Genomic DNA, 12142 nt, shown 5'->3' with positions numbered 1-12142 from the left:
GATAGAGTGGGGAGAAGTCAGGAAATACATTTTAATTCAGGCTCTACCATGCTAATCTTTGGCAGGCCTGTTCTTTTGAGCACGTTTTCTCATTTATGAAATGAAAAGAATGGACTAGAGCAGTGATTCCCCACAGAGGTCAGGGCTCAGCAGAGCTTGAGGGGGACCTCTGTATGCTCTCTCAGAGAATGATATACCTCAGGAAGGGGAAACATGACCTTCCCACCTCCTTGTCTTCTGCACTTTCTAAAAGCTACACATAAGTAAGGTGAGCTGGAACCAGTGATGATGTGTTTGTAGGAACTGAGTAAAGAATTTGCTTTTCGGAAACTTCCAACATCTTGAAAGTATATTTGGTAATTTTTATATGCTCATATCTATCGGGTTGGAAGCAACATATATACTTTTAAATGTTTCAACATATTGTCAGGTGATACATTACAGAATAACACTACTAGTCTGTTTATTTTAACCTTGTGTTTGCCATATTGTAGCTTTGCAAGATCTCTTTCTGTCTTATTGTCATTGCAAACTCTATACTTTCTTCCCAGATGCCTCAGCCACCCCCATTGTATCCTCATTTCCACTTCAGTGGGAGGATCTTGGTGGTTTTATACATGAAGATCACCTGGAGCAGATACTAAAAAGGCACATTATTGCGACCCTACTCAGAATGTGACTAAATAATAAAAATGAGACAGGAAATCACAGTGTACAAAGATACAGTTTGTAACAATAACGCATAAAGAGGAAGGGCAGAACTATATAGAAGCAGAGTTTTGTGTACTACCAAAGCTGAGTTCAAACTAATTTGTTAGAAATATAAGATGACCATTGTAATCCCCAGGGTAACCATGGAGATGTTGCAACAAGAAAATTTAAAGTGATCCAAGAATAGACTGTAAGTATTACAAAATATAAAACTATCTATATACAACTATTCTTTATGTACCTTTAACTTGAAAAAAAATCCTTGAAATATTGCTTAAGGAGATTGGTGGTGAACACTGTTTTGGCTTGAATTGGAGAGGGCTGTGACAGTTTTTCCACCTCCGTATTAATGCATAGCTTTGAATATATTTTCTGTTCTTTTGTTTTCTTAGGATGCTAATATCCAGAATTTGATTACATTCAGGTTATTCAACAATCAGTGCTTTTCATCATACCTTCTCATATTTTGTAATTTTAATTGTTTTTCTCTAATCTCTGTTAACAGGTACATACGAACCTTTAAGGGACTATTTTGTAGCTTTAATCTGCCCCAATTCCTTTTTAAAGTGAAATATAAATTATTTAATACTTAAATGTGGCTTAAAGAAATATGTGGGCCCAGCTTGGCTCACTGTTTTAGTTTTTATTGCTGCAGAACAAATGACCACAAACTTAGTGGCATAAAGTAACACACACTTTTCATCCCTTAATTTTTGTGAGTCAAGAGTCTGGGCACAGCTTAACAGTGTCTTTTACTCAGGGTCCAAAAGGGTTGTAATCAAGTTGTTGGCCAGGTTGTATTCTCATCTGGAGATTTGACTAGGGAAGATTCCCCTAGCTACTCCACTTCCAAGCTACTACAAGTTGTTGGGCAGAATTCACCTCTTTATGATTATAGGAGTGAGGTTACTGTTCTCTTGTTGGATGTCAGCCAGTTGCTGCTCTTAGCTCCTAGAGACTACCTACCTCTAAGTGTGGCCTCCTGCCTCTAGATGTGGAAATATAGCATTAAATCTGTTACTTGTTAAATCTGTCAATTATGTTTCAAAGCATCCAGGATGTATCTATGTTTGTATAGTCTGTTTCCATGTGTATCATACATGGACTGTTTGTACTTGCTGCTTTTCTGAGCTCATCCTCCTAATCCCTGGAAGCGTTGCCCTCACAACCTTCCCAGCCCTCCCTTGTGGGAACCGCTGCCTCTCCCTCTCTGAACTATATTATCAGTAATTTGGAACTGAAGGAGACAGGCAGCTAGGGAATGGAGGGAGAAAAGAGACACACTACCCTGTGTCATATCAAATATTAAGATGTACCCATATTCAATGGTGAATATTTTTCTTATAAAACTTTTTGAATGAATTACTCTTATTTTTAAAATTATTTGATTCATTTATGATTTGATAAGCAATCATTTTGCATACATGATAGTTCTTGAGAAATGCAAAAATCTAATGTACTGATTATTTTCAAATGTAAGGAAATTTATATGTGTTTTGGAATTGAAAATTAATGAAACTTATACATGAATTTAATGAAACATCTCTTAATTTTGTAGTTGTATTTTCTTATTTAATACCAGTTCCTGCCCTTTTCCTGCCCAGATCTCAGACATTTTCCTGTGCATTTTCTTTTCTGGAAAAGCTTGTGGGTCCTGGGCACTCTTTCTGCAATGCCAAATGGATACGTTGGTTCTGTTTGAGTCTTCTTGTAGATCAGTATTGGAACAGAAATTTGGCAGTAGTTTATCAACTTCCCATACTCAGATAATTAAGCAATTTCAATCATTTTTTTAATTAATAGATTTTATTTTTTAAAACAGTTTCAGGTTCACAGCAGAATTGAGCAGAAAATACAGAGTTTGCACACAGCCCTCCCCACCCACCTCAGCATCCCTCATCAGTGTGGCATGTTTGGATTGAGGAACCAACATGGACACATTATTATCAACCAAAATTCATAGTTTACATTCATTAGGGTTCCCTCTTGATGACGTACATTCTTTGGGTTTTGACAAATGCATAGTGACATGTGGCCGCCACTATAGTCATACAGAATAATTTCATTGCCCTAAAAATCCCTTGTGTTTCCATCTATTTATTCCTCCCTCCCTCCCTCCCTCTCCCCAAACCCCTGGAAACCACGATCTTTTTATTGTTTCTGTAGCATTGCCTTTTTCAGAATGTCATTTGGTTGGAATCATACAGTTTGTAACCTTTTCAGACTGGCGTCTTTCATTTAGTAATATGTCCTTTAAGTTTCTTCCATGCCTTTCATGGCTTAATAGCTCATTTCTTTCCTTCTTTTCCTTTCTTCCTTTCTTCCTTCCTTTCTTTCTTTCTTTCTTTCTTTCTTTCTTTCTTTCTTTCTTTCTTTCTTTCTTTCTTTCTTTTCATTCTTTTCTCTTTCTTTCTTTCTTTCTCTCTCTCTCTCTTTTTCTTTTCCTTTCTTTTCTTTTTCTTTCCTTCCTTCCTTCCTTTTCTTTCTTTCTTTCTTCCTTTCTTTTTCTTTCTCTTTCTTTCTTTTCTTTTCTTTTCTTTCTTTCTTTCCCTCCTTCCTTCCTTTCTTTTTCTTTTCTTCCTTTCTCTTTCTTTCTTTCTTTCTTTCTTTCTTTCTTTCTTTCTTTCTTTCTTTCTTTCTCTCTTTCTTTCTTTCTTTTCTTTCTTTCCTTCCTTTCTTTCCTTCCTTCCTTTTCTTTCTTTCTTTCTTTCTTTCTTTCCTTCCTTCCTTCCTTCCTTCCTTCCTTCCTTCTTTTTCTTTCTTTCTTTCACATATATTTTTAAAGTTTACATATATGTACTGTTCATTGTTTCTAAGAATGTTTAGAGCTTTAGCTTTTTAAACTTACACAGTTATCAAAGGAATAAAGCCAACCACAAAATAAGAATCAATTCAAAAAGATACATAACCCTGCTATTAACAGCAACATTATTTATAATTGCCAAGATATGGAAGCATCCTAAGTGCACATCAATAGTTAAACAGACAAAGAAGATGCAATATACATATATATATGTAATGGAATACAACCAACCCATAAGAAAGAAGGATATTTTGCCATTTGCAGCCCTTCATTCATTTTTTTTTCAGTTCAAAAACCAGAGTTTTATAACTGGCATAAACATTTCCATTGCATCAAAAACAACAAAATGCCTAGAAATAAACTTAACCAAGGAGGTTACCTATACTCCGAAAACCGAAATGACACAAAGAGATGGAAAGATTTCTTGTGCTCTTGGGTTAGAAGAATCAACACTATCAAAATGGCCACACTACACAAAGCAATCCAGAGATTGCAACCCCTGTCAAAATACTCACAAAATACCTCGCAGAACTAGAACAATCAATTCCAAAATTGATAAGGAACCACAAAAGATCCCGAACAGCCAAAGCAATCTTTTGTAGTTTTTTTTTCTCCTCTTTCTTCTTTTTGTTCTCTTTTCTTACGGTTTGATAACTAGAGAAGGTCCTCTAATATTTGTTGTAAAGCTGGTTTGGTGGTGCTGAAATCTTTTAGCTTTTATCTGTGAAGCTTTTGATTTCTCCATCAAATCTGAATGAGAGCCTTGCTGGATAGAGTATTCTTGGTTGTAAGTTTCCCCTTTCATTACTTTAAATATATCATGCCACTCCCTTCTGGCCTGTAGAGTTTCTGCTGAAAAATCAGTGGACAACCTTATGGGAGTTCCCTTGTATGTTATTTGTTACTTTTCTCTTGCTAATTTTAATATTTTCTCCTTATCCTTAATTGTTGTCAATTTGATGACTATGTGCCTTGGCATGTTCCTCTTTGGGCTGATCCTGTGTGGTACTCTCTGCGCTTCTTAGACTTGGGTGACTGTTTCCTTTCCCAAGTTGGGGAAGTTTTTGGTGATAATCTCTCCAAAAATTTTCTCAGGTCCTTTCTCTCTCTCTCTCTCTCTCTCTCCTCTTTCTGGGACTCCTATAATGCAAATATTAGTGTGCTTCATGTCCCAGAGTTCTATTAAACTATCCTCGTTTCCTTTCATTGTTTTTTCTTTTTTCTGTTATGCAGTAGTGATTTCCACTAATCTGTCTTCTAACTCAGTGATCTGTTCTTCTGCCTCATTTAGTCTATTCTTGGTTCCTTCCAGTGTGTTATTCATTTCAGTGATTTTATTCTTCAACTCTGTTTGGGTATTCTTTACTTGCATTGTTTTCTGAGGGGAAGGTAATTAGGTTTCTTCATTGATTTCCACTTGGAGGTGGTACTGGGAATTGAACCCAGGACCTCTTGGGTGCTAAGCATGTGCTCTACCACTTGAGCTATACCTTTCCCCCATGTTTGGGTATTCTTTATATTTTCCAACTCTTTGCTAAAAACTTTGCTCTGTGCATCTGTACTTCTCTTGAGTTCTCTGAACATCTTGGCCATCATTAAACTCTTTCTCAGATAAATTGCCTATCTCCTTATCACTTATTTCTTTTTCTGGGATTTTTGTCTTGTGCCTTGGCCTGGGAGATACTCCTTTGCTGTCTCATATAGTCTGTCTTTCTATTTTTATTTTTAGGTAGGTTCAATAATTCTTAATAGCACAACAGATTTTTACTATCTCTTAATAGAAGTTGGTTTATGGGACTTAGGGAAGCACAGGAAAATTTCCTTCGGACTAAAGCAACTCTAGGCAAAGTACTTTTAATTTAGATTGGTATATTAGTTTGCTAGGGCTGCCATAACAAAATACTACAGACTGGGTGCCTAAAACAGTGGAAATTTATTTTCTGATGGCTCTGGAGGCTAGAGTCCAAGATCAAGATTAGAAGGCTTGGTGTCTTTTTAGTCCTCTTTCCTTGGCTTGTAGAAGGCTGCCTTCATGCTGTGTCTTCACATGATCTTTCTCTGTGTGTATACATGTTGCCTTAATCTCTTAATAAGGATAGCAGTCGTAGTGGATTAGGGCCTACCTATATGACTTCATTTTACTGTAATTACCTCTCTACAGATCCTATCTCCAAGTACAATCACATTCTGAGGGAATGAGGGTTAGGACTTCTACATGAATTTTGAGAGGGTACAGTTAAGTCCATAATATCATCCTTTATTTTATGTGATAGCAAAGTTGATGATAAAGCACATTTCAGTTAAGGTGAATCTTATTTCCCACTGTCTTCCAATGGGAATATACCACCCCCCATCCCCCAGGGAAGCATATCAACAGTAGGGGTGAGAGCTAAAGCTAGAAAGTGAAAACAATTTTGAATTCCTCAGTATCCCCCAGATCCTCCCCTCAAATCTTTTTTCTTTCTTCCAGTTTTACCAAGTCTTTATATTGTCTTTCTCCAGTCCTTCCTCAGACTGTGAGCATACTTTCCAGATACAGAGTTGCTCCATTCTTCATGAGTAGCCTCTGTGGCTTGGCTGCCTTTTACCCTTTTGTCAGAGATCTCAGTGAACTCTTCTTCATCCACCTCACCCATCTCCCTCTTTTTTGATTTCTCTTTCTCTTTCCTTTTCATTTTCATTGTTACTGTGTACCAAGGCCTAGAGTTACAAAGTAGGAAGAGATACAATGTTCTTTTCATGGAGTTTACTGTCTCATGGGGAGAAGACAGACCTTTAAAAAAAATGCACCAACTTCAGATGGTAACTGATAGCTGTGTCTTGATGTCAAAGTAAAGGGATCGCTGTTAGAAGAGAGTGACTGAATATTGTGTGTGTTTTAAATTTAAATTGAGCTTGGAAAAGGCCTAATGTAGTGACATTTGAGCTGAAACCTACCCATTGAGAAGAAGAGTTATTTTTCTGCAGTTGGATATTTTGTTTTTTTTTTTCTTGCTGTTTATTTATTTTGCTATTATAAACATTGATGAATGTTCTTATACATGTTTCTCAATGTATATTTGCAAGAATTTCTTAGGGTGTAAATCTAGGAGTGGTAATTGTAGATAGTAGCATACATGAATGTTTAGTTTTTCAGGATAGTGCCAAATCACTTTCCACAGTCGGTGTACCAGTTTACACACCCACGAGGAAAATCTAAGATACTCCATTTAAGACTCTCCCAATCTTCCCTTAAGAATCTTCATTTTTGGGAGGTAATTATGTTAATTTATTTGCCTTTTTTTTTTTTCTTTAATGGAGGTACTGGGGATTGAACCCAGGACCTCATGCATGCTAAGCACATACTCTGCCACTGAGCTATACCCCACCACCCCCCTTACATATATTTTTAAGTACAGGGATTTAATTTTTTACCAATATAAAGAGTATAAAACGATTTTTCATTGTGATTACTGTCTTATTTCCATTTTACTTTTTAAAACATAAATTTAAAAAATGCATGCTGGGTAGCAGTCTTTTGTTAGTAATGTGTATTGCAAATACCTTCTCTCATTTTGCAGTTTGTCATTTCACCTTCCTCATGGTTTCTTTTAATAAAAAAAAGTTCTTCTAAGATAGTCAAATTTATCATTTTATTTTATGGTTAACACTTTTTGTGTTTTGTTTAAGAACTCTTTCCCTACCCTGAGGTCAAAGATATTCTTGTATATTTTTCTTTGGAAATTTTCCAGATTGTCTATTCATAGTTAATTCTTTAATCCACCACTAATTTTTTTTTTCATATGGATACTTAACACTCTTAATTGAAAAGTCCATCCTTTCCCCAGTGACCTATAATGCTATCCCTGTCTTATCAAATTTCCAAATATTCATGGATCTGCTTCTGGGCTCTCCATTCTGTTTTATTGGTTTATCTGTTTGTTTTGTACCAATACAATACTATGTTAATTACTATAATTTTATGGTAAGTCATACTATTATATTTTATTTATTATTATTATTTACTGAAGTATAGTTGATTTACAGTGTTTCAAATACACAGCAAGTGACATATATATATGTGTGTGTGTGTGTGTATATATATATATATATATATATATATATATATATATATATATATATATAATTTTCAAATTCTTTTCCATTATCAGTTATTACAAGGTATTGAATATAGTTCCCTGTGCTATAGAGTCAGCCCTTGTTGTTTATGTATTTTTATATAGTGATATGTATCCGTTAATCCTAAACTCCTAATTTATCCCCCCCCTCATTTATTTATTTTATTTTTAAGGGTTTTTTTGGGGGTAATTAGTTTTATTTATTTATTTATTCTTTTAAGTGGAGGTACTGAGGATTGAACCCAGGACCTCATGCATGCTAAGCATGCACTGTAGCAGTTGAGCTATGCCCTTTCCCTATTTTTCAATGAAGTTTTGTAATTTTTTACATCCCACTCTTGCATATCTTTTAAAAAGATTTATTCCTAGGTTTTTATTACTCATTTAAGTGGTATCTTTAAAAAGTTACTTTCTTTGTTGTATAGAAAAGCAACTGCTTTTTTACTTCTTTTTTTCATAGCTTTAATTTTTAAATAATTACAGATTCACAGGAAGTTGTAAAAATAATACAGAGATTCCTGTGTACTCTTTACCCAGTTTCCCAAATAGTTCTATTTTATATATCTATAGTACTATATCAAAACCAGGAAATAGACATTGGTACAATGTGTGTGTGTAGTTCTATGCCATTTTATCAGAAGTGTAGATTCCTGTAACCATCACTGCAATCAAGGTACAGAACTATTCCATCACTGCAAAGATCTCCCTCATGCTATCCTTTTATAGATGTATCTACCTGGCATTACGCTACCATTTCTAAACCCTGGTAATTGACCATCTATTCTCCATATCTATAACTTTATCATTTTGAAGAATCTGTCTAAATGGACTCATACAATATATGGTCTTTTAAGACTAGCTTTTTTCACTCAACATAATGCCCTTGAGATCCATCTAAACTGTTGCATGTGTCAGTAGACCCTTCCTTTTTTATTGCCGAGTAGTATTCCATTTCCTGGATGTGTTGCAGTTTGTTTAGCCATTCAGCTGTTGAAGGAGCAATTTCTTTTTAAGAAAAAGGCAAATGCCCACTTTAATCATAATTCTGAATTGCTTATTTTTATGTTAATATCTATGTTTTTATAAAGCACATAAGCTAGGTATTATTTTTAATGGTTAATAAGATTTGAGACATAAATGCTAACTATATATGATATAAGTTATATATATAACTAGCAGCTGATTAAGATTCACATATTTATATAAAATATTTATAGCACTATTTACTCATGATAAATTTAGATCTAAGCTTCCTTAAAAAGAGATATTATCTGACATTATTAGTAGGTACATGAGAAGCACTTCCTATATCATTGATTTAATATAATGTGGTTATTTAAACAGATACACAGACACACACACACACACACACACACAGGCATTCACATAGCATTCCCCCATGCATTAAGCAGAAATGGTGATCTCTCAATTTCACTGTGTTTCTATCACAGTCAATATTGTGTTCAATAGGAATATGCTTGAAATTGTAAAACATCGTACAGTTATCCAGACTTACTATAAATGTCCACAGGTGGGCTGCTGCTCGTGCCACTGCTTCTTGATGCTGCTGATGGAGTCTGTTTATTCCTCTTGCTTTTAGCTGCAGGATTGAATATTTGTAATGGCTTCCTTATGGGCTCTGAAGTGAGATACTTTTCGGTGTGAGTTGCTTATTTTATTGACTGCTACAGCAGCAGCATCTACTGGTATCCTCAAAGTATTACATTTTAATTTAGGTGGATTCTTTTTTATTTTACTTTATTTTTTTGTGTGTGGTTTTGTTTGTTTTGATTTTTGTTTTCTGGGGGAGGTAATTCAGTTTATTTACTCTAATAGAGATACTGGGGATCAAACCCAGGGCCTCCTGCACACTAAGCATGCGTTCTACCACTGAGCTATACCCTCCCCCTCAGTGGATTCTTTTTTATTGGAGCTTTTCCTTCACTTAACAAACAAACAAACAAACAAACAAACTTTATTTTTACTCATAGTGAATTCTTCATCATTTTCCTTACTCTCACTGAAGTCAGATCACTAATACTGGGTCTAATGCCTCCTCTAAAAAGAATGTTCCTCTGTTTTACTCAAGCTTAATCATCATGAAAATCATCTTCCTCAGTGATTTTATTGAAATTTAAATAATCATTAGTTGTGCTACAGTCAGAGATGTGGGAAAGCTTATTTGTTCTTTTTGTAATGCCGCATTTTCCAATTCCTTTACCCTGAGATCCCTGCACACCAGTGGAGACTGTTGATGGTTCCTTCACTGGTAATGCTGAAGTAGCTTCTAAATTTTCCTGGTAGAGCTTGTTTAAGGATGGAGTTTTCATATGAAGTGGAACATCTTCTTCAGATTTTTCAATTTTGAACTTAGTTTTTAACTCCAGATTATGTTTGGATTTTTAGGGTATAGTTAAACCATATTGTTATCATTGTCCCTGTTAAAGACCCATACTCTGTTAGAGTGCCCAAACTTGAGTAATTGTCTGGCCTAGGTTGCTTTTTCTGGAGCTCCTTGCCAGTGGAGTAAGATAAGAAAAGTAAATTAAAAGTATAAAGATTGGAAAAGAAAAAAGAAATGTCAATATTCATAGATGATAGAATTCTCTACCCAAAAAAGCCGAGACAGATTTTCAGGACTGTGGGAGTTTAGCAAGATGACTGATATTTTAAAAAATTGGTTGGCTTTAAATGGATGAGTTGTATGGTATGTGGATTGTATCTCAATACAGCTGCTATATTTTTAAAAATCTGATATTTTCTTTTGGATGAAATGAAGCCATCCCTGGTGTCAGCACAAACCTGAGAGCTATGGATGCTCAGTCACACAGTCCCCACTCCCCAAAGTTCACCAGCCCTAATTGATTTTTAAAAATATAATAGCTGTATCAAGACATAGTCCACACAGTATACAATATATAATTTGCCTACTGAAAGCCAATAGATTTTTATATATTAGTCTTATATTCAGTCATCTTGCTAAACTTTCATGTCCCTAAACTTTCATCTTGCCTTTTTTGGGGTAGAACAACCCTGTTATCTGTGGATAATAGCGTTTCCTTTCTCCTCTCCAATCCTTATGCCTTTTATTTCTCTTTTATCTTATTAGACTGGCTAAGATCTCCAGTAAAATACTGAGTAGAAGCATTGATTATATTTTACTGTCTGTTCCTGACTTAATGAGTATGCGTCTAATGTTTTAACAAATAATGTTTGCTGTAAGTATTTGGTGTATATATTTTATCAGGTTAATTTTTGCTTTGCTAAAAGGTTTTATGAATGTGTATTGCATTTTATCAAATACTTTCTCTGTTTATTGAAGGGCACAGTTTTCTTTTAATGTAATGAATGCATGTATAGATTTTATAAATGTTAACTTCCCTTGCATTCCTGGAATAAATTCAACTAGTTTATATTATTATGTGGGAAAGAATTAACGGAGCAGGTCAGCCTGCTATCCTGTGAAAGGCCTGCTTACAAGGTTGGCCCCTGGCTGGCATCTGGAAACTAGGAATTTGGGGAGGGTTCTAACCACTCTAACTGATAAGAATAGCTCACTGTGCCCATGCTGTTTGTATAAACAAAGTGGTTTACACTAAATACTTTCTTTCTTTCTGGAGTCTGGAATTTTGGTACTGCTAGACCAAGGGTGCCTACGTGATGGTCCCCAAATAAAACCCTTGAGAACTGAGTTTTCAATGAGCTTCCCTGGTAGAGAACATTTCATACGTGTTGTCATAACTTGTTGCTGGGGAAGTTAAGTGTGTCCTGGAGACTCCACTGGGAGAGGAGTCTTGGAAGCTTGTGTCTGATTTTCTTTGGACTTTGCCCATGTGCCTTTTTCCTTTGTTAATTTTGCTTTGTACCCTTTCACTGTAATAAATCATAGCCATGAGTGTGACTATATGTTAAGCCCTGTGAGTCCTAGTGAATCATCAGACCTGGGAGTTGTCTTAGGAACCTCTCCCCTGGTAAAATTATACATATTTTTTTTTAATAGGCTTAGTTTTTTAGAGCAGTTTTAGATTCAGATGATAGTTTCAATATGGGTGGTTTGCACATTTTTAATGTTTTTATAGCATTATTGAGTATGACTAGATTTATTAAGAAAATAACCTCAGGTATAAATTTGCTAATCTTTTTCCCTACCACAGCTCTTTAGTCATATCTCAAATATTATACTATCTAGATTGTTATGATAGGGTTCTTGAAATAATAAGCCTCTCATAGACTATGATGAGTCAGGTTTACTAACTCATGGCAATGAGGGAGGCTACACACCAGAGGACCAAAGTATAGAGTTAATACTAATAGGATTTGAAGAAAGGGTGGAGGTAAAATTTAAATGAAGCAATATTTTGACAGGCTGAAAGTGAAAGAGGGCTCATGTAATCAGTTTCAGGTCCCTAAACAGTGAAGTGAACTCGGTATTGTTTCCTTGCAAACTAAAAGTTTAGATGTGGAACACTGTGTCCACAGCCCCTTTTCTGTTGGTGAGTTATTTTTTTTA

Source organism: Camelus ferus, chromosome 6 (assembly GCF_009834535.1).
Source record: "Camelus ferus isolate YT-003-E chromosome 6, BCGSAC_Cfer_1.0, whole genome shotgun sequence".
Taxonomy (NCBI): Eukaryota; Metazoa; Chordata; class Mammalia; order Artiodactyla; family Camelidae; genus Camelus; species Camelus ferus.
This window is presented reverse-complemented; position numbering follows the sequence as displayed.